This window comes from Chrysochloris asiatica, unplaced genomic scaffold (genome assembly GCF_000296735.1).
Source record: "Chrysochloris asiatica unplaced genomic scaffold, ChrAsi1.0 scaffold00001, whole genome shotgun sequence".
NCBI classification, from domain to species: domain Eukaryota; kingdom Metazoa; phylum Chordata; class Mammalia; order Afrosoricida; family Chrysochloridae; genus Chrysochloris; species Chrysochloris asiatica.
The window spans coordinates 29,484,536-29,505,685 of NW_006408519.1; positions in this window are offsets into that span (position 1 = coordinate 29,484,536).

Sequence of the window (21,150 nt, forward strand, 5' to 3'; positions counted from 1 at the left end):
ACCCTTTCCCAGCCTTGGCTGGCTAAGCAGGAGTTCAGGTTGCCCTGGACCCCCAATCCTGGTGCTCACTTGGTCTGTTCTCACTTCTCTGAACACAGCGGCCTCTGCCCTTCTGCCTTCCAAGGTCCATTTGCCCAGATGTCCTCTGTTTGCACTTCAAACCTCAGCTCAAGAATCCCCTCCTCAGAGAAGTAAATCAAAGTGGGGAAAAATCAGGACCAGAGCAAACGACTGGGGAAACCTACTACAAGTACAACTACTACTTTCTTAACAGAAATTGGGGCGCTGCGGAATAATGCATTGGGCTGCAAGGTCAGTTTGAACCTCAAGGTCAGCACTTCAAACCTACCAGCTGCTCCTCGGAACCGACTCAACAGCACTTAACAATAACAACAGCATCTTCAGCCCACATCCTGGTGGCACTGTGGATTAGGTGATGGGCTGCTAACCACGAGGTTGGCCGTTCAAACCCAGCAACTGCTCTGAGGGAGAAAAATGAAGCTGTCTGTTTCCATAAATATTTACAGTCTTGGAAACTGTATATAGGATCCCATCTAGTGGGAATCAACTCAATGGCAGTGGGTTTGGGTCTTGGTCCTTAGTACATTATGTCATTCAGTCCCTATAACAACCTAGAGGTGGTGGGGGTTGTTTGTTGTTGTTTGTTGCCACGGAGTAGACTGACTCATGGAATCCCCATGCACAATGGAACAAAATGTGGCCATCCCTGCCGCATCCCATGTGATCCATCGAGTGTTCACGGCTGACTTGCAGAAGGATGTCACCAGGCCTTTCTTGCTATCCTCTGTAGTCTGCAAACTCCACTGAAACCTGTTCAGCATCCTAACAAGCCACCACAGTAAGACAAACTGACCAGCTCTTAGGACCCTGGTTTTGTAGATGAGGACCCAGCCAGCTGGCAAGCGGGAAGCAGCTTGCCCTAAGCCACCCAGTCAGTTCTCTGGGGAACTGGATGTGCACTTCAGACTGAAAGCTGGCCTTTTGGTCAGCTGTAACACCCGCAGTGGAGAATACTGTCTTTCAAACCACCAGTCACAAGTCCTAAGTGGGTTGTGAAATCGGTGTAGTAGGCCGGGCCAGCTTCGTCCTCTGCAGGGCTCATTGCAACATGAAAACACAGGGCCTCTTGTGCAAAAAGCAGGGAAAAAAAACTTTCTCCTTTCTTCCAAGGTCTCTCTGTGGACACATCATGATGGGGTTTATTTGCCATTTAAGGTCATACCCTTCCTAACTATGGGAATAGTAGAGGGTGAGGGAAGATCTTCACAGGCCTCCAGAGGCCCCCAAACCAGCACCCCCTGCGGACAGCCAGCACTGGGTGGGGCCGAGGATGTGGGCTCATGAGTGAACCACAAGTGTCCCCACCCCGAGTGTGCTGTCTTGTCCCAGATACAACACTGAGAAAACACAAACTCAAAGATTCAGGATTTCAAAATGAAGAACTGTGAATTTTAATTAGGAATTTCGGATGGCTAGAGAGCTTGGAACCCCAATCTTGGCCGCCCTTCCCCCAATAGCTCCGGACTCTGTCAACCACACGAGTGCCTGGTGCAGGAAGCCCTCATGAAAAGGGCAAGACAAGAAGTTGTCAGTACAACAGAAGATTTAGACAGCATGCAAGGTGTCCTGGTGGCACAACAGTTAAGCACTCAGCTGTAAACTGAAAGCTTCTTCCATCCCAGTAGGTTCTTGGGAGAAAGACTTAGAAATCTGTGCCTATAAAGATGGCAGTCAAGAAAACCCTGTGGGGCAGTTCTGCTTTGTCACCTGGGATCGCTGTGAGCCAGAAGCCACTTCATGACACCCAACATCAGTAAGCCAGAGGTAGCAAAGAACAGCAATTCCCATGAGCCAGGGTTGTAACCACATTGACGCCGACAGACCAGTGGTGTGGACAGCTGGTAGGCAGGCAGGCAGGCACAAGGGCCTCGCCAGTTATTGTCCGCAGTGCTTCCGGCCCCTGGTGCAGCCCTGGCCTACTTTCAGCCTGTTAACCACTGCTGGTGAACAGAACGCTTCCCCATCCCAGCCTCCCTTTCAGGCCCAGCCCTTGGCATTCTACCCCTCCAAGATGGGCCACTTATCAAAGCCCTGACTAACTAAACTTGTAGCCTATGTCCTCCCTCACTAATAAAAAATGTTAACTCAGAGACTTCAAAAAATTACCTGGAGAGGTGATTTTTCTCTCCACGGCTTTGTTAGTTGAGCTTTTTCATCTCTGTCTTGGGTTTTTTCTGATGTTCACAGACAGTGTCTCTGGGGCTCAATCACTCACAGAGAAACTGTTTTCGGTGTGGCACATGTCTCTCTAAGACTGCTTCTGCTGCCTTCAATGTGTTAAGAACATCCTTCCCAAAGGGAACATCTTGTTTGCCTTCCTTTTCTTCCCAGAACCTAAGTCTGGGCTGGGTTGGCAGAACAGGCCATGTTCTGGTCCTCCTCTTCTCTCCACCTTTCTCCGAAAAGCATCGCAGATTCCCATGGGTGCTGGGGTGAAATTGTCTGAGGGACCATGCCCTTCAGACCTAGGGCTGCACAGATAGATCCAGCGCAAGACCAGCTGTTACTAACAGACCCAGGAGCAGCCTTCAGGTCTGTCCATCCCCCAGCGAGTGCTCTCTCCAGAGTTACAGCAGATAACCAAGAACCCCGTAAACATGGCTGAGTAATGTCGGAGGGTGAGCCCCACATATCTTAAGCCTGTTTCAGCTTACCCCATTGCCCGTGGTCTCTCCCGCTGTCTTGGCGCTTCACAAGCTCAAAGGACAGCGTGTTCTCTTCAAACTTGGAGGTTTCTCCAAGTACTCCTCCTCCATCATTTGTGGAAAATCGTAAGTAAATCATGCGGGATTTTGAACCGATCATCTGGGAATTGTGGTTGGAAAGCCATGCATCTATTTCTTCTCTTGCTTCTTGACTTTATGCTGTGAGTCAACATTTCCTCTCCCGTTTATGGGTAATTAACATGACCAGGATCAGGCCTTAGGTTCTAGTTAAACCAAAACCAAAGCCCACTGTCATGGATTCCATCCTAATTCATAACAAAACCCTATAAGACAGAGTGGAACGGCTCCTTAGCGTTTCCAAGACTATGAATCTTCATGGGAGCCACTGGTCTCGTCTTTCTCCTGAGGAGCAGCCTGGCAGCAAGCAGTCCACCCCACTGTATCATCAGGGATCGTTTGGGCCCTAGCAGGATTGCATGATTTCTCAGGAGAGCAGATAAAAGCATCAATGACTTACTTTGTGTTTCATCCAGAGGAAATGCGTTCTTAATTCTGATGGAGTTTTATCTTACGATGGCAGAAAGGAGAGGGTTGGCATGTGATGGTGGGCTCTACCCTTCTCCCGACTCCCCATCCACCTCTGCCCCCCACCACCACAAAGTGGTCTGAAGACCAAAGAAAGTAATGAATACTGTGCCTGGCAGGGGAAGGGAATGATGGATTTATGTGACACCAACTCTTCCTACATGAGGATCTCAGAGGGACATTTTGGGGGTCAGCCTTCCGCTCCTCCTCGATCTTCCTGCAGCCCATGGGATAGAGCCCCAGCAAAGCTGACCCTGACTATCCTCACCCAAGTCCAGGCAGTGTGGGAAGGGCAGACAGGCCTCAGTGGGTTTCAAACGCCCCGCCTTGAAGTGTAAATGGCAGGTGTTGCCTCCTCAGTGCCTTCAGAGCATCCGCCTGGCTCTTTTATGAGATTATAGACCCTTTCATCTTAGCTTTAGCCCTGTTTCCCACCTTCTCAGCAAGGCTCCAAAGATGGCGAGGAGGTGAGAACAAGGCGAAGAGAACAAGGCGAGGAGACGCATCTGTGGCTAGTCCCGCTGGGCAGGGCGACCAGGGCTGCGCATCCTCCAGCGGAGGCTCTTTGAGCCTCAGAGGCAGGAGGGAGCAAAGAGGACCAGGTTACGAGGGGTCCCTCCTGAGGAAGTTGCAGTGCATCCTGGGAATGCTCTAATCATCATTTTGCTTTGTGCCTTCACTTCAATCTGGTGGAGCGGGACTCTAGGGGCCTTTCTTTTCTTTCTTTCTTCTTTTTTTTTTCACCCAGAAGTACTTTTTTGTGGCTGGAGCAGAAAACATAATGCGCCTCTTGCGCTGTTGCTTTCTGTGTCTGTACGTGACACCTCTGGGTCTTTCTCTGCTATATTTGCTCATAATCTTGTTTTTGCAGGTTTCCTATTTTTGAAAACTCAGGCAGGGTTTTCTTCCCAGAGCCCTGTCCCGGAACAAGCAGGGAGCTTCCACCTCTGCCTACATACCAATGCCTGCTTCCCACCTCTCCATCCCATCAAGTAACCATTTCCTACAGTGTTAGCTCTGTGCCAAGTGTCATCTTAGGAACTGTGGTCCAACACCCACACCCCTGCCCAGTCTGCCCTCCCCACACCCCACTCCCTCTCTTGATCCACACCATGCCCCTCCCCAGTATTCCCTCCTCATGCTTCTAGTTTCTGCCCCCACAGCTCCCCTGGGCCCAGAATGGCCTTGCTTTTCCAAGTCCACATCATCAGCATCACCTGGCTCAGCTATCTCCCCTGTGACACATCTCTGTCCCAACCTCAAGCAGCTGGTAGCCCTTCTCTGTGCACTTGGAATATTCATCTCATTCCTTTGTCACCTAGGGCTGCTTTAACAGAAATGCCACAAGTGGGTGGTTTTAATGAACAAAGATTTGTTTTTTCATTTAGGAAGCTGGTGGTGGTGGTGTGCCATGGAGTCGGTTCCGACTCATAGTGACCCTGAATAGGATTTCCAAGGCTGTAAATCTTTACGGGAGCAGAAAGCCTCATCTGTCTTCCACAGAACAACTGGTAGTTTCGAACTGCTGACCTTGAAGCTACCAGCCTGACTCACAACCAGTATGCTACCAGACAGAGCTACAAGTCCAAATTCACATCAACAGCTCTAGGGGAAGGCGCGCTCATGTCCTCTATGGGAATCCTCCTTTCAGCCTCTCCAGCCCAGCATTCTTAAGTTCCTTGGAGCTCGGCACATGGCCCTATCTTTCCTCCATTTGTGTTTGCTCATCTCTGTGCCTAATCTGCTCTTTTTATCACCAATGTCATTAGGTTTAAGATATACCCTACACTGATACACCCTCATTAACATAGCAAAGAAAACTCTGGTCCTAAATAGGAGAGCATCCACAGTTATAGATAGGGTTAGGATTCCAGTGTATATTTTGGAGGACACAGTTTGACCATAACACATGGTATTTTACATACATATCATCTGTGCTTCTCAGGGCTCCCATCTGTGGGCACACAGTTGGGTCACTATGCAGAACCCACCATTCTGGGGTCTCTAAGTCCAGATGCACATAGGGTTGTCTTAAATCAGAGTTGACAAAACAGAAACTTTATTAAAAAAAACAATTCTTCAGTTTAGTGCCTACCATCACATCTCTTCTCCGTGAAAACTGTCTTTGAAATAAATGATTTCTTAAGAGTTACAGTCCTGGGCTGTGGGTTAATGAGCCAGACTGCAAAGCCGTTTGAACTGCAAGGTCGGCGGTTCAAGCTCACCAGCTGCTCCTTGGAAGTCGCTATGGGTCAGAATCGACTTGATGGCATTTAACAACAACAACAACAACAACACACCTGGTATGGAAGGAGCTCTGGTATTGTAGTGGTTACAAATCGAGTTGTGAACCTTAAGGTCAGCAGTGTGAAACTACCAGCTGTTCTATGGAGAAAGAGGAGGCTTTCTGCTCATGTAAAGATTTACAGCCTCGGAAACCCTGAACAGGGTTGCTATGGGTCGGAATCGACTCGACAGCACTTAACAACAACAAGTCCTGGTCTGGTGTGGGGCTGTAGGGTAAGCACTGAACTACAAGGTCATTTGAATTGCAAGGTTGATGGTTCAAATTCACCAGCTGCTCCTTGGAAGCCTGATACAGGGTCACTATGAGTCAGAATCGACTCAAAGGTACAGGTCCTGGTCATTTCAACCCTGTACTATCTCTGGGAGTCCTCACTGATGATTACCTTCTCCCTCTGCCAGAGATGTGCCTGTCCCTGCCCTCTGATGACACCTCAGTGTGTAAGTCACCACTGCCCCCCCCCCCAAGCCCACAGGAGACTGCTGTGGTAAGAATCCTCCTCCCTCAGGAGAATCTCCCCCACCTCCCTGCCATGTGTTCCATCCATCCACAGGGCCTCCACCGTGCTGCCTCACATGGAAATTCAAGATTCGTGTTGAGACAACTCTGTCCATTTTCACTTACCCCTCCTCTTGGAATCTGCTCTTTGGACCTTGGGACCTGGGCTAAAGACTGATCTGATGAAGATCAAGCACCAGACTTCAGTCAGAACTGCATTTCCTTCTGATGAGTAAGGCAGTGTTCTTAAGTCAGGCTATATGCTTTCCAAGGATGCATTATTACAGTTTAAAAAGATTACTGGCAAGCGTATCCCGCCTGAATTCCAAATGCTGACATGTCTGAATCCTAAAACAAGCATAGCATATGCCAAGATGGCACATATACCAACGTTCCACCTTCCTTGTCCAGAGCAGACATGTATGACCAATCACAGTACAGTGTCTGTCTCATGAAGGCATTAGGGTCCTTCTCAACACAGCATTCCTAAGGCTCTGGAGACTACAGCTCTTTTCTGTTGGAAACGGTCACACTGTCTTTTACCTTTCATCACCCTAGGACTCTTATGCTCCTGACTGTACTCTTCCAGATTGTAATAAAACTAAAAGTTAACATGTACTCAGCCCTTACCCTCACCCATGTTATTAAATGCATGGAACCCCTCACAGCCATAAGAAGTGAATGCCTTTATCATCCCCATTTTACAGATGCAGAAACTGAGACAAGGAAATGACACAGCTTCCAAGTCAGCGACTTTCTATTAGGCATCTGTGTGTGCCATGGGCTGCATGGGCCCTGAGGACAAAACGAGAACCTAGCATAGTGTTTGGGTGTGTTGTTTGTTGACAAGTGCCATTGAGTCATTTCCGGTTCATAGCGACCCTGTACAGGATTTCCGAAGAGTGGCTGGTGAGTTTGAACTGCCAACTTTGCGGTTCTAACCAACCCTTGCAGTCCAGTGCTTATCCTGCAACGCCACACCAGGTGTGGTGGTGGTGGTCATGTGCCATTCATAGTTCCGACTCGTAGTGACCCAGTATAGGGTTCCCAAGGTTGTAAATCTTTACAGGAACAGAAAGCCTCATCTTTCTCCCATGGAACAGCTGGTAGTTTTGAACTGCTGACCTTGACGTTAGCAGCCCGACTTGTAACCACTACACTACCAGAGCTCCTTCCACACCAGGTTGTTGTTGTTGTTTAGTGCTGTCGAGTCGATTCAGACCCACAGCGACCCTAAACAAGGTTTCCGAGGAGAAACTGGTGAGCTTAAACTGCCGACCTTGCAGTTCAAACGGCTTTGCAGTCTGGCGCATTAACCCACAGCGCCACACCAGGTAGCCCTTAAGAAATCATTTATTTCAAAGACAGTTTTCATGGAGAAGAGATGACAGGGTAGACACTAAATTGAAAAATTGTTTTGTTTTTTTTACAAAGTTTCTGTTTAGTCAGCTCTGATTTATGACAACCCCATGTGTATCCGAGGAGAACTGTGCTCCACGGGCTTTTCAGTGACTAATTTTTCAGACGCAGATCACCAGGTCTTTCTTCCAAGGTACCTCTGAGTGGCCTTGAACCTCCAGTCTTTTGATTAGCAGCCCAGTATGCTCACCGTCTTCACCAAGATGGACCTGGAGGCTGAGGGAGTAGGAAGCTCATTCAAAAGTTTCAAATGAATGGAAGAAGAGAGACTAAAGCTGGAGGCTGACTCACGTCTCTTCCCCTACAGCCCACACTGTTCTTGTGGGGATGCATCCTTCCTCCCAACAATCCCTAGTCAGCTGATGGCGTCAGGATTTGTGATAGAGCAAAGCCACCTGGAGCGTGGGGGGTGCTGCTTCGGGGAAGTCCACACAGTCACATTTGCCTGGGCCTGACTGTCCCAATGGGTCCCATCCCTGAGCCGGTGCCACAGTACCATTTGTAAATCGCCCTAGCAGTTACTACCAGCCAGAAAGGCCCTCTGCCTCCCAGACAGATTCAGCCGGGGTTTCATTGCTTCCATGGAAACAAGAACTTCAATCCTGGCTTCCAGAGCCCTGAGCATCTATGTTGTCTCCACCAGCACCAGCATCTTCAGCACTTTCTCTGTCTCTTCCTTGTCCTTATCCCCACTGCCTCCAATCTACCCCAAGCCACTTCATACCTGGTTCTCACAGAGGTCATAGTTCGTTCAGACTTCTGTGTCTTGGTCTAGAGCAGAAGTCAGCACGCTTGTTCTGTAAAGGAGCAGATAGCAAGTATTCTAGATTGTGTGGACCAGAAGGTATTTGCCCAACAATTTGTCTCAGCTGTTGTAGCATAAAAGCTGTCACGGGTACAGTTGTGTTCCAACACAACTTGATTTACAAAAACAGGTAGCAGGTGATCGTTTGTCGACACCTGACCAATATTGTTCTCCCACCTGGACCATCCTCCTGCTTCATTTTGTAACATGGATTCCTTCCTGACTGTCCTTCCAGGCTCAGCTGTGGGTGGGCCTTACCTAGTCAGGACTGCCCCCGCGAGCGCCTTTACCCGAGTCTCTAGCCACATTCCCAATCTATCCTCCGCTTTTTCCTTCCCCTATTCTCACATCCGTTACTCACCTCTTCCAACATACTGGTGCACACCTTCAATTTCCTCAAATGTGGCATTATGTGTAGCTTCACGTTCGGATCATACTTGTTGTTGTTAAGTGCCATAGAGTCGGTTCCGACTCACAGTGACCCTGTGTAGGGTTTCCAAGGAGCGGCTAGTGAGCTTGAGCCTTGCAGTTCAAACAAACCTTGCAGTCCAACCCTTTAACCCAGAGCGCCTCAGCAGGACTCCTGCGGTCACACTAGGTGCACAGTGTACGATCAGCTGTTGATCGCAGTGTCTGATTAAGGCCGTGGCTCTCAAGAACTGTTTCTGCTCTAACACTTGAGGAAGCCCTGGTGGCATAAGTCAGTTAATCATTGGGCTGCTGACCGAAAGGTCAGTGGTTCAAACCCACCAGCTGCTCTGTGGGAGAAAATGAAGCAGTTGGCTTCCATAACCCTATGGAGCAATTTTACTCTGCCCTAAAGGGTCACTATGGAGCCCTGGTGTGGCACTGAAGGATAAACACTGGACTGCTAATCGTAAGATTGGTGGTTCAAACCTACCAGCTGCTCCCTGTTGTTATTAAGTGCTGTCAAGTCGGTTCCGACTCATAGCGACACTGTACAGGGTTTCTGAGGCTGTAAATCTTTACGGGAGCAGAAAGCCTCATCTTTCTCCCGCGGAGCGGCTGGTAGTTTCAAACTGCTGACCTTAAGGTTCGCAGCCTGATTCGTAACCACTACGCTACCAGAGCTCCTTAGCTGCTCCTTAGAAACCCTAAACAAGCTGGCATGAGTTGGGACCTTGTCAGATGTAGTACCAGAAAATGAAAACATTATGAATGACAGCAGACTATTGACAGGTACCGTGCCAGAAAATAAGCCCCTCATTTGGAAGCCCCTCAAAAACGAGTGGGGAGGAGCTGCTTTCTCAAAGTATATATGAATGTAATGACATGAATGGAATATAGCTTTCTGGATCTTCATTTGCTGATAGAGCACAATTTAAAATAAGAAGAAACAGCTACAAACATCAATTAATAATCAGAGCATGGAAGGTACAAAGTATGAATCTAAGAAAATTGGAAATTGTCAAAAATGAAATGGAATGCATAAAGATTGTTATCCTCAGCATTGGTGAGCTGAAATCAATTGGTATTGGCCATTTTGAATCTTGACAGTCACATGGTTTACTATGTCAAGAACGGCATTGCATTCATCATCAAAAAGAGTATTTCCAGATCGATCTAGAAGTATCATGCTCTCTGTGATAGGATAATATCCATGCATCTACAAGGATTAACCCACTCTTCAAATCTACACACCAACCACTAAATCCAGTGATGACAAAATAAAAAAATTCTACCAATTTCTTCAACTTGACACTGATCAAACATACAACCAAAATGCATTGATTATTACTGGTGATTGGAATGTGAAGATTGGAAACAAAAAGGAAGGATCAGTAGTTGGAAAATATGGTCCATGGAGGTAAAAATGTTGCTGAAGATCACATAATAGAATTTTGCACGACCACTGACTTACTCATTTCAAATGTCTTTTTAAAACAACCTAAAAGGCAGCTATCTACCTGAAGCTCACCAGATGGAACACGCAGACATCACACTGACTATATCTATGGAGAAAATGATGAAAAAGCTCCATATCATCAGCCAAAACAAGGCCAAGGACAGACTATAAAACAGCCCATCAGTTGTTCATATGCAAGTTCAGGTTGAAGCTGAGGAAAATGGAAACAAGTCCACAAGAGCCAAAATATGAACTTGAATATATCCCCTCCCAAAAACAGATTTGCTACATTAGACACTAATGACCAAAAACCAGAATTTAGTGGGATGACATCAAGAAAGCAAAAACATCACTAAAAAGACAAGAAAGAAAAGATCCAAATGGATGTCAGAAGAGACTGTGAAACTTGCTCTTGAGCATAAAGAAGCTAAAATAAATGGAAAAAATGAGAAAGCAAAAAGAGCTAAACAGAAAATTTCAAAGGGCAGCTGGAGAATAGAAAATATGATGAAATGTGCAGAGGCCTGGAGTTAGAAAACTAAAAGGGAAGAACACGCTCAGCTTTTCTCAAGTTGAAAGAATTGAAGAAAAAATTCAAGCCTCAGCTTAGACTACTGAAGGATTCAATGGGCAAGATATTGAATGAGGCAGAAGGAATGCATAGAGACACTACCAAAAATGAATGGTTGATATTCACCCATTTCAAGAGGTAGCATATGATCAAGAATCAATGGTACTGAAGGAGGAAGTCCAAACAGCACTGAAGGCATTGATGAGAAACAAGGCTCCAGGAATTGATGAAATACAAACTGAAATCTTTCAACAAACCGATGCAGTACTGGAAGCACTCACTCATCTATGCCAAGAAATTTGGATGTCAGTTACCTAGCCAGCTGATTGAAATTGTATCTGTGTACATTCCAAAGACAGATGACCCAACAGAATGTGAAAATCACAATATCACATGCAAGTAAAATCTTGCTGAAGATGATTCAAAAAATGTTTGCAACTGTACATCGACAGGGAGGTGTGGGATATTCAAGCCAGACTCAGAAAAGGACGTGGAACGAGGGATATCATTGCCAACATCAGATGGATTTGGGATGAAAGCAGAAACTATCAGAAAGCTGTTTATTTGTGCTTTATTGACTATGTGACCCTGTATAGGGTTTCCATGGAGCAGCTAGTGGGTTTGAGCTGTCGACCTTGTGGTTTGAAATCAAGTGCTGATTCTACAGCATACTTTTTGTTAAGTGCCGAGTTGGTTCTGACCCATAACGACCCTGTATAGGATATCTGAGGAGCATGATAGGCACTCATTTTTCTCTCAATATTGTGAAATTTTTCAAATATTTTTAAAACTTGAAAGAATTGAACTTCTGTATATCCTCAGTTGTACTCCACTACTATTTTACTATTCTTACTTTAGGGAGCCCTGGTGGTACAATAGTTAAGCACTTGGCTGCTAACCGAAAGCTTGGCAGTTCAAATCCACTCAGTAGCCCTTCAGGGAAAAGACCTGCTCTCTGCTCCTATAAAGATTGTTGTTAAGTGCTGTCAACTTGGTTCTGATTCATAGTGACCCTATAATTTGCAAGGAGCGGTTGGTGAGTTTGAACTGCCAACCTTACAGTCCAGTGTATTAACCCATAACACCACACCAGGACTACCCAGTAAAGATTACAGCCTAGGAAAACCTATGGGGCAGTTCTACTCTTAGTACATTGGGTAAATGAACTCCAAGGCACCTAACACCACAATTATTACTTTGTTGTTAAAAAGTGACATCGAGTTGTTTCCAACTCCTAGGGACCCTGTATAGGCTTTCCAAGGAGCAGCTGGTGGTTTTGAACTGCTGACCTTGTGGTTTGCAGTCCTATGCTGATCTGACAGTGTCACACGTTTACTATGCATTTATTCCTCTATCCCTCTCTCCATCCATCAATCTTGTTTCTTCAAAACATTCCAAAGTAAATGTAAGATACAGTAGTCTTCTCCCAAAATACTTGAGCATGCGTATCATCAGCTAGAGCTCAGGATTTGTTTACCCTTTATTTTCTTTTTAGGAAAAATGGACTTTCAATGAAATGCACAAACCATAAGTATATATTTATCAAATTTTGGAAAATGTATGCATAACTCAAAGTCCTAACCAAGACATAAATCACTGCCACCACTCTGGGTGGCTTCTCCCTGCGTCTTTGCAGCCCATTCCTGTCCTCTCAGCTCACCCAGGCATCCAAGGTTCTTGGTTTTTTTCTACCGTAGGTTTATTTTGTTTGTTCTAGAACTTTTCATAAATGGAGCCATATCATATATATCATATCATATATATTCTTCTGTGCTGTATAATTCCTCATAACACATGTTGGTGTTAAGTGCAGTCAAGTCTGTTCCGACTCCTGTTGTTAAGGGCCATCAAGTTGGCATCATAGCAACCCTGTCTAGGGTTTCCAACGAGCAGCTGGTGAGTTTGAACTGCTGACCCTGAGATCAAACTGACCTTGAGGTCCAGTGCTTTATCTTGCAGCACCACACCAGGACTCCTTTTCCTAGCAACCCTGTATATAGGGTTTCCGAGGCTGTAAATTTGTGTGGGAACCGAAAGCCTCATCTTTCTCCTGCAGAGCGGCTGGTGGACTCAAACCGCAGACCCTGTGGTTTGCTCCAGTCCAGTGCTTATCCTATAGAGCCATCATCAGGGTGTACAAGGAGGCTTCAAAAAGCTTGAGGAAAAATTCCGTTCTCTTTTCATCCCATTTTTCCACGAATTTTTTGAAGCCCCCTCAAACTATTCCCTCTGCTCCTTGTGGTCAGGCCGCAGCCCCAAACCCTGACAACCATAGGTTGTTTTCTCTCTAATTTGCCTTTTGCAGAATTTCCTATAAATGCTGTTTCCTTTTTGACTTAACATTAAATGAGCATGTTCCCACATCGTTATGTATTCTTCAGAAGTATTATTTTTTAATGACTGCCTGACTCTCCCCAGGCCATGTGGTCTCCAGTTCACTGCAGATCCTTCCAGAGAATAGCCAATGAGAGGAAGAAGGTCACAGTGGAGAGAACAGGAGCAGATGAGTCGGATTCATGCTTGTCAGAGATGCAGACATTTCTGCCTTCAGGCCAAAGTGGCTGCGCTTCATGTAAACACCTGGGCAAAATAAACCGTGGGATAGGGAAACCCAACATTCCCATCTAGCTTCAGGATGCCTCTGCAGGTACAAACCATTAAAGCAAGTCAGCTGCCATCAAGTCGGTTCCAACTTAGGACAACATCACGTGCGTCAGAGTAGAAGTGTGTGCCACAGGGTTTTCAGTGGTTGATTTTTCAGAAGTAGATCACCAGGCCTTGCTTCAAAGCTGCTTCTGGGTGGACTTGAACCTAGTTTCAACATTTTGGTTAGTAACCAAGCATGTTCACCATTCCCACCACCCAGGGTCTCGGTTGCCATTGAGTAACTTCTGACTTACGGTGGTCCCACATGTGTCAGAGTGGAACTGTGCTCCATAGTGTTTTCAGTGGCTAACTTTGGGGGGAAGTAGATCACCAGGCCTTTCTTCTGATGCTCCTCTGGATAAATTCAAACCTCCAGGCTTTCAATTAGCCATTAAGTGCATTAATCATTTGCAGCAACTAAAGGAGCTCTGGTAGCGTAGTGGTTACGAATCGGGCTGCGAACCTTAAGGTCAGCGGTTCGAAACTACCAGCCGCTCCACGGGAGAAAGATGAGGCTTTCTACTCCCGTAAAGATATACACCCTCGGAAACCCTGTACAAGGTCGCTATGGGTCGGAACCGACTCAACAGCACTTAACAACAACAACAACAACAACAAAAGGGGTTTATGCTTATATAAGCCCTTGCTTATAGATGGCACCTCTAGATTCTTGGGTTTAGATGCAGGTTTTCTCAAGGAAATGGATATAAGAACGTTCCTTCCATAGGGCCATTGTGAGGCTTCGAGGAGATGAATGTGTAACTGCCAAGCACAGCTCACATTCTTGAATCGGTTTTCCATCTTTCCCGTTTCCCCCTGTCTGGATCCACCTTTAAGTGATGAAAGATGAGTTGATGTTCATGAAAGTTTTGAAGCCTTACAACACTGAACAACATGGGTCATTCAAGAAATTGCTAAGATGAGCTCCATCTGCAGATGAATGGATACACAAACTGTGTTCTATACAGCAGAATATTACTGAGCCCTGAAGAGTGAAGATCTGATACATGCTCTGAAGTGGGGGAACCTTCAAAGCATTGCATTGAGTGAAATCAGCAGATGCAAAAGTACAAATAAGAGATGACCTCACTTCTGAGTATCTTGAATATCTAGAGCAGGAAAATGCAGAGAGAGAATAGTATATGAATGGTTACCAGGGACAGGAGGGGGAGGCCGTGGGAGTCTTTTAATGTGTTGAAGACAGATTGTTTCTTAGTTGATGTTGCCTCCCTACTGACAAAGAAAATTGAAGAAAGGGTGGGTTTGGGAAAGAATGGAATCATAATCCTCTGTGAGCAAATGCCCGAGGGCTTCTAGAACTTGCCATGTTGTTGCAGAAGGCATCTCTCCAGGGGCGTTAGATAGGAGTGGGCAACTGGGTGGTGCATGAAGCTCTTGTTGTTAAGTGCTGTTGAGTCAGTTCTGACTCAGAGTGCCCCCATCTAGTGTTTCTGAGGATCCGCTGCTGGGTTTGAACTGCCAGCCTTATGGTAGCAGTCCAGTGTTTATCCTGTAGTGCAACACCAGGATGGAGCAAGGCCTTGTGTGCATTCATCTTGGGGCTGAAGTTTTAGAACGGTTTTCCCCACCTAATCCCCAGACATTTTCTTCTCTTTCCTGGAGTCCTTCTGAAGCTTGGGGCCTCCCAGCCAAGTAGAGTCAGGATTCTAGTTTGTTGCTAAGGGAGAATGGCAACATCACTTGTAAGCTCATGGAAATATATTCTGCTCCCGTAAAGATTTACAGCCTCGGAAACCCTGTGCAGGGTCACTGTGAGTCGGAACTGACTCCACGGTACTTAACCACAACAACAAATATATCTATCTATATCTATAGATAGATATATAACAAGTGGGATTTGTGTGTGTGTGTTAAAAAAACTGTGAGAAGGGGAAAAAAAAATAAAGACGGTTCTACCACTAAATATATCCATTTGCAAAATCCGTGGATGTTGGTGTGTGAGTGGCATCAGCCTCTGGGTCCTATAGAAAACTCTACCGGGTGTTTCCATGCTATTGCTACCACAGGGCTCAGAGACACTGTTTGAGATCAGATCTCCGGACTGGTGACTAGAACCTTCAGTGTTGGCCAAACGGATGGTGTGGCAACTGTTTTGAGGGTTGTGTTGTAGGATATGCAGTGGACTGCTAATTGTAATTACGATTGTCACAACTGTAAAGGTAGGTTAGCAGTTTCAACCCATCAAATGCTTTCCTGGGGGAAAGATGAAGCTTTCTGCTAGTGTAAATCACAGCCTCAGAAACTCTATATAGGGTCACTATGAAAGTCTCATCTTTCTCCTGAGGAGTAGCTGGTAGATTCGAACTGTTGACCTTGTGGTTAGCAGTGCAGCTCATAATCCACTGCGCTACCAGGGCTCCTTGCTGTTATCAGTGGTAGTGTATGTTAGTCATGTTTCTAGCTGCCTGTGAGTTGTCAGGGAGTCTTTTGTCTGTCATCTTGCTGACACATGCTGCTTAGTGGCCCCCATCTCATCCTCAGCATCGTTCATGCCTTCTTAGCATTACTGTTGGTCTTGAAGTCTATGTATACAGCATCTTCTCACACCCCTGGTTAGTATCTGAGGTCTGCCTCTGCTCTGATTAATTATTGCTGCTTAACAAACCATCACATGGCATCAGGATTGGAGGAAGGCTCATTAACAGCCTGTGATATGCAGATGATACAACCTAGCTTGCTGAAAGTGAAGAGGACTTAAAATGCTAATGAAGATCAAAGAGCACAGCCTTCGGTATGGATCGCATCTCAATGTAAAGAAAACAAAAGTCCTCACCATTGGACCAATAAATAACATTCTTATCAATGGAGAAGATATTGGAGTTGTCAAAGACTTCATTTTTCTCGGATCAACCATTAACACTCATGGAAGCAGCAGTCAAAAAATCAAATGACTTATTGCATTAGGCAAATCTGCTGCACAAGACCTTTTTAAAGTGTCGAAGAGCAAAGATGTCAGCTTGGGGACTAAGGTGCGCCTGACCCAAACCATGGTATTTTCAATAACCTCATATGCATGCAAAGCTGGACAATGAATAAGGAAGACCACAGAAGAATGTATGCTTTTGAGTTATGGTGTTGGAGGAGAATACTGAAAGTACCATGGACTGCCAAAAGAACCAACAGATCTGTGTTGGAAGAAATATGACCAGAATGCACCTTGGAAGCCAGGATGGCCAAACTTCGTCTGTCATACTTCAGATATATTGTCAGGAGGGACCAGTCGCTAGAGAAGGATATCATGTTTGGTAAGGTGGAGGGTCAGACAAAAAGAGGTAGACCCCCCAGTAAGATGGATTGGCAAACTGGCAGCATCAATGGGCTCAAGCATGGCAACAATTGTCAGGTTGGCCCAGGACCGGGCAGTGTTTCATTCTGTTGGGCATTGGGTTGCTATGAGGCAGTACTGACTCGCTGGCACTTAACAACAACAAACCATATCAAAACCTAAGAACCTAAAATATCAGTATATTATTATATTTCTCGATTCTGTGAGTGAGATATTCAGACAGGGCATGGTAGTTATGGCTCATTATGCTGTCTGAGGGCTTCAGCATTTGGCTAGGCATCCATCTCTCCACATGGGCATCTTGCGCTTCCTCACATCATGGTGACCTCAGGATAGTTTCATAGATATTTCTTATATGAAAGCCCAAGGCTCTTAGATCTGAGTTGTTGTTGCTAAGTACCCTCGAGTCAGTTGCAACTCATAGTGAGCCTGTATAGTTTCCAAGGAGCGACTGGTGAATTTGAACTGCCGGCTTTGTGGTCAGCAATCCAGTGATTATCCTACAGCCCACACCAGGATGAACAGTCCACTCGGTAGTGCCCAAGTCCAGCTGCTCATGATGACAAGAGCATTCACAGGTCTCTCCTCTTCCTCCCCTGAAGTTGAATCAATGCCATCCTGCTATAAAGAAAAATTTAGGGGGATGATCTAACTTAATCAGTTGTCCACTGTTACAAGACCCCCTGAGAGGGGGAAAGGGAAAGCCCACTGAAGTGGTTTCCTGCTCCCTATACAAAAGTGGGGACTGCTTCAGCTCAGCCCTTCAGCAGTGGCGATGAGGCTCTTCGCTCCAAGATAGCTTTGGAATAAATGAGCTGACATGGATGAAATTTAGCAGAAAGTGGTGGCATGGAATACTAAGCAGATGTTTTCCATGATATCAAGTAATATGTTAAGTGGAGTTTTGGGTGGGCTTCTTCTTGTTGTTGTTATTGTTAGGTGTCGTCCAATTATTTCCAACTCACAGAAGCACTGTATAGGGTTTCTGAGGCTATAAATCTTTGTGGGAGCAGAAAGACTTCTCGAATTGCTGACTTTGTGGTTTGCAGTTCAGTGCTTATAGAACAGAGCTTCTGCAAAGTGCATTAAACTTCAAGGAAATAGGCGCTATAAAGGCTACTGTGTTGTGGTTACTGTTGTTGTTGTCAAAGTGACATCAAGTCAGTTCTGACTCATATCAGCCCTGTATAGGGTTTCCGAGGAGCAATTGGTGAGTTGGAACCACCGACCTTGTGGTTAAGTCCTTATTCCACAGCACCACCCCAGGACCTCAAAGGCTAATGTTACGGTGTGCAATTAATGTTCAGAAAAGGTTGCTTGAGCAGTGATATGTTCAACTAGATAAGGCCACTGGGTCCCGTGCTGTAGAAATGGAAAAGTAAAGATGACAAGGTCCTCATTCAAAGCAAGCTCTTGACCTTCTAGAGGAGGAGTCCTCTCAGCTGCTAACGGAAGGTTGGTGATTTGAACCCACGCACGGGAGAAAGACCTAGTGATCTTGTTTCATAAAGATTATAGCCCAGAAAACTCCAGAGGACAGTTCTACTCTGTTCCAGAGGGTCACTGTGAGCCCGAATCGATTCCACGGCACACAGCAATCTCTGTGGAGAGAGCTGTTCTTGGAGCGTAGGGAAAGATATAACTAACTTGACAGAGGGGATCTGGATGAGATGCTTATGGGAGAAGGAACCTGAGCTAGTTTTAGGAGGCCGTCTTGGTGGGCCTTGGATAGGAAGATTTTTTGGAGGGAGGGTCATCACAGGCAAAGAGAAAAGCTTGAGCAAGGTCTGGGAGGTGGGTGAAGGCAGGGTGGATTCAGAAACAATGAGTATGTTTGAGGGTGGATCAGGAACCAGGAACCCAGGCAATGTCAGCATCCACTGGGCTTTGAAAATGATACTGAGGAATTTGGACAATATTTGCAGAGCAGTAGGGAGCCAGGGAAGGATTTCAAGGAGGGAGTGGTGTATGGTTATCCTATTTTAAGCTGATCATGGACAGAAATATGGAAAATGTCCTGGGAAAATCCAAAGCCGAGAAGGGAGGTCCATTGGGAGGCCATTGTGACAATGCAGGTGACAGAGGAGGACAGCCTGGACCCAGGGCAGTGGGCGTAGGATAAAAGGGGGGACAAACAGAATGGACAGCACTTTGTATCAACTGCTCAAATACAATGGCGGCTCAGAGTCACAAACCCACCCACCAGAGTGGAATAACGCCCACGTTGCAGTATGTTGCCCAACATCAGTGCTTCTCACCTTCGGTTGTTCGTTGGAACCATCTGGGAAGGTTTAGATAGGGAACATTGGAATGTTTGAAAGCTCCCCAGCATTTTGTTTAGAGACCATTGAGCATATGTATGTTAATAGTGGAGGAATTGTTGGGGAAAGGACAGCAAGGAAGGGCGTTCGACTTGAAGAACTCCATCCATGCACATGGTGAGACCAGTGAATTGAAGTATGTTTTGTTCTGTATATTTTCACCACGATGAAAAATGTTAAATTCCCTAGCTGACTGCACTGTGGAGTCGAGGATAAGAGCCCCCACCTGGCGAAATGTCTCCTGTTAAGTGGAGGCTGGGCACACAGTCAGCCGGCCAGCTGCTGCCAGTTTGCCGTTACTCATTTGCGTAGTTTCTTGATTAATGCCTGTGGTCTGCACTAGATAATAAACGCCGTGAGAACAGGGGGTGTGTTCGTTTCCTGCGGCTGCTGGAACCACGTTCAAGAGGCTGTTCCATCACTCCATGGGCCAGCTGCTTCAGGCTGCTGAGGAGCATGGGAAGAGCAGTAGGTTCTAGAAACGTGGGCAGGCCCGCTGCTGAACTTTCAGGTAGCACCTGCATGCCCTCTGTAAACCAGGCTCAGGTTCTCTCTTCCTCAGTCCACTGGTCATAGGCACAGGCAAGGCCACGTCTTCTCCATTTTCCTGCCTTTTCCAGCACCTAAAGTTGCATCCCTTGGCTCCTGGTCTCTTCCTCATCTTCAAAGCGTCTTCTCTCTATGACTACGCTTCTCTCCGCTTCCGCACGTGGCCTTCTTGTCTGTCTCAATCTCCCTCTCTCTTCTTCTTATAAAGGCAGTGGTAGTTCACAGGTTAATGTGCTGGACTGCAAGGTCAATTTGAACCACAAGGTTCAAGCTCACCAGCTGCTCCTGGTAAACCCAATACAGGGTCGCTATGAGTTCAGATTGCCTAAATGGCACTTAACAACGCTATGTAGAATCAACACTGGACTGCGAACCACAAGGTCAGCAGTTCAAACCCACCAGCTGTTCCTTGTAACTGACTTAGCAGCACTTAGCAACAACAACAACGTGCAGGAAACCCAGGTTCGATTCCCAGCCTATACACCTCATGTACCACCAATACCTGCGTCTCAGTGGAGGCTGTGGTGCTGAACGGGTTTCAGTGACACTTCCAGATTAAAATGAACTAAAGAGGAAGGCCTAGTGATCTACTCCCAAAAACCAGCCCATGGAGGCCCTATGGATAAACTCACAGCTGATCACGGGCATGGCACAGGACTGGACAGTGTTGTTTATTGTGCATGAAGTAGCCATGAATCACGGTCACTAAGCATCTAATGACAACAACAACAACGTGTACTTCGGGTCCGCCCACATATCTTCATGGCAACCCCATGTGTCTCCATGAACCTAAATCAGTTTGATCCCTGGTTTGGTTTTAATTTCCGTATCACACAGAACCATCTGTGAGCCACGCCCAAGCCAAAAGGATCTGACTCCAGTTCCCCGTCCAATTCATCAGGCAGCTCAGCACTGCGTCTCCTCTTGTCACTTTGTAGACACAGGAAGGTTGCAGCGCAGAGCCGCTATTAGGAGCAGCCTCTCTCTGCCTCAGTGACCTCACGGGAAAATAGAATTGATAAGACTTCCTGTCCCGCCTCCTCAGAGTTATGTGGTTCCCACAAGTTATGCACTATAATCGGTTTGTGGACGCTAATATACTAGCAAGACCCGAGTGAGACTTGTTACCGTCACCTTCGGTGTTGTAATTATTATTAATGTGGAGGAGACAGGGAAGACTGTTGGCAAAAAAGGATTTAGCAGACTGGTGATTTTCTACAAAAAAGCAGCAGTTTGAAAAGTAGCTTAGAAATTGTAGACCAGAAATGCTGGAAGAGTGGACAGCCCCAACAGCTTCTTTCCAAAGTTTAAATTTTAAAATCATCCATTTCTAGAACTTCCACATTGGGTAGCCTCAGTAAGAAATCTGACATGCTGGGGTCATTAAACCCATTACTGTAAACCTATATAGAACCACCCCATAGGGTTTCCCAGGCTATAAAGATTTACAGAGCAGGCTGCCAGGTCCGTCTCCCACAGAGGTGCTGGGGGTGGGGGTTCAAACCACTGACCTTACAAATAACAGCTGAG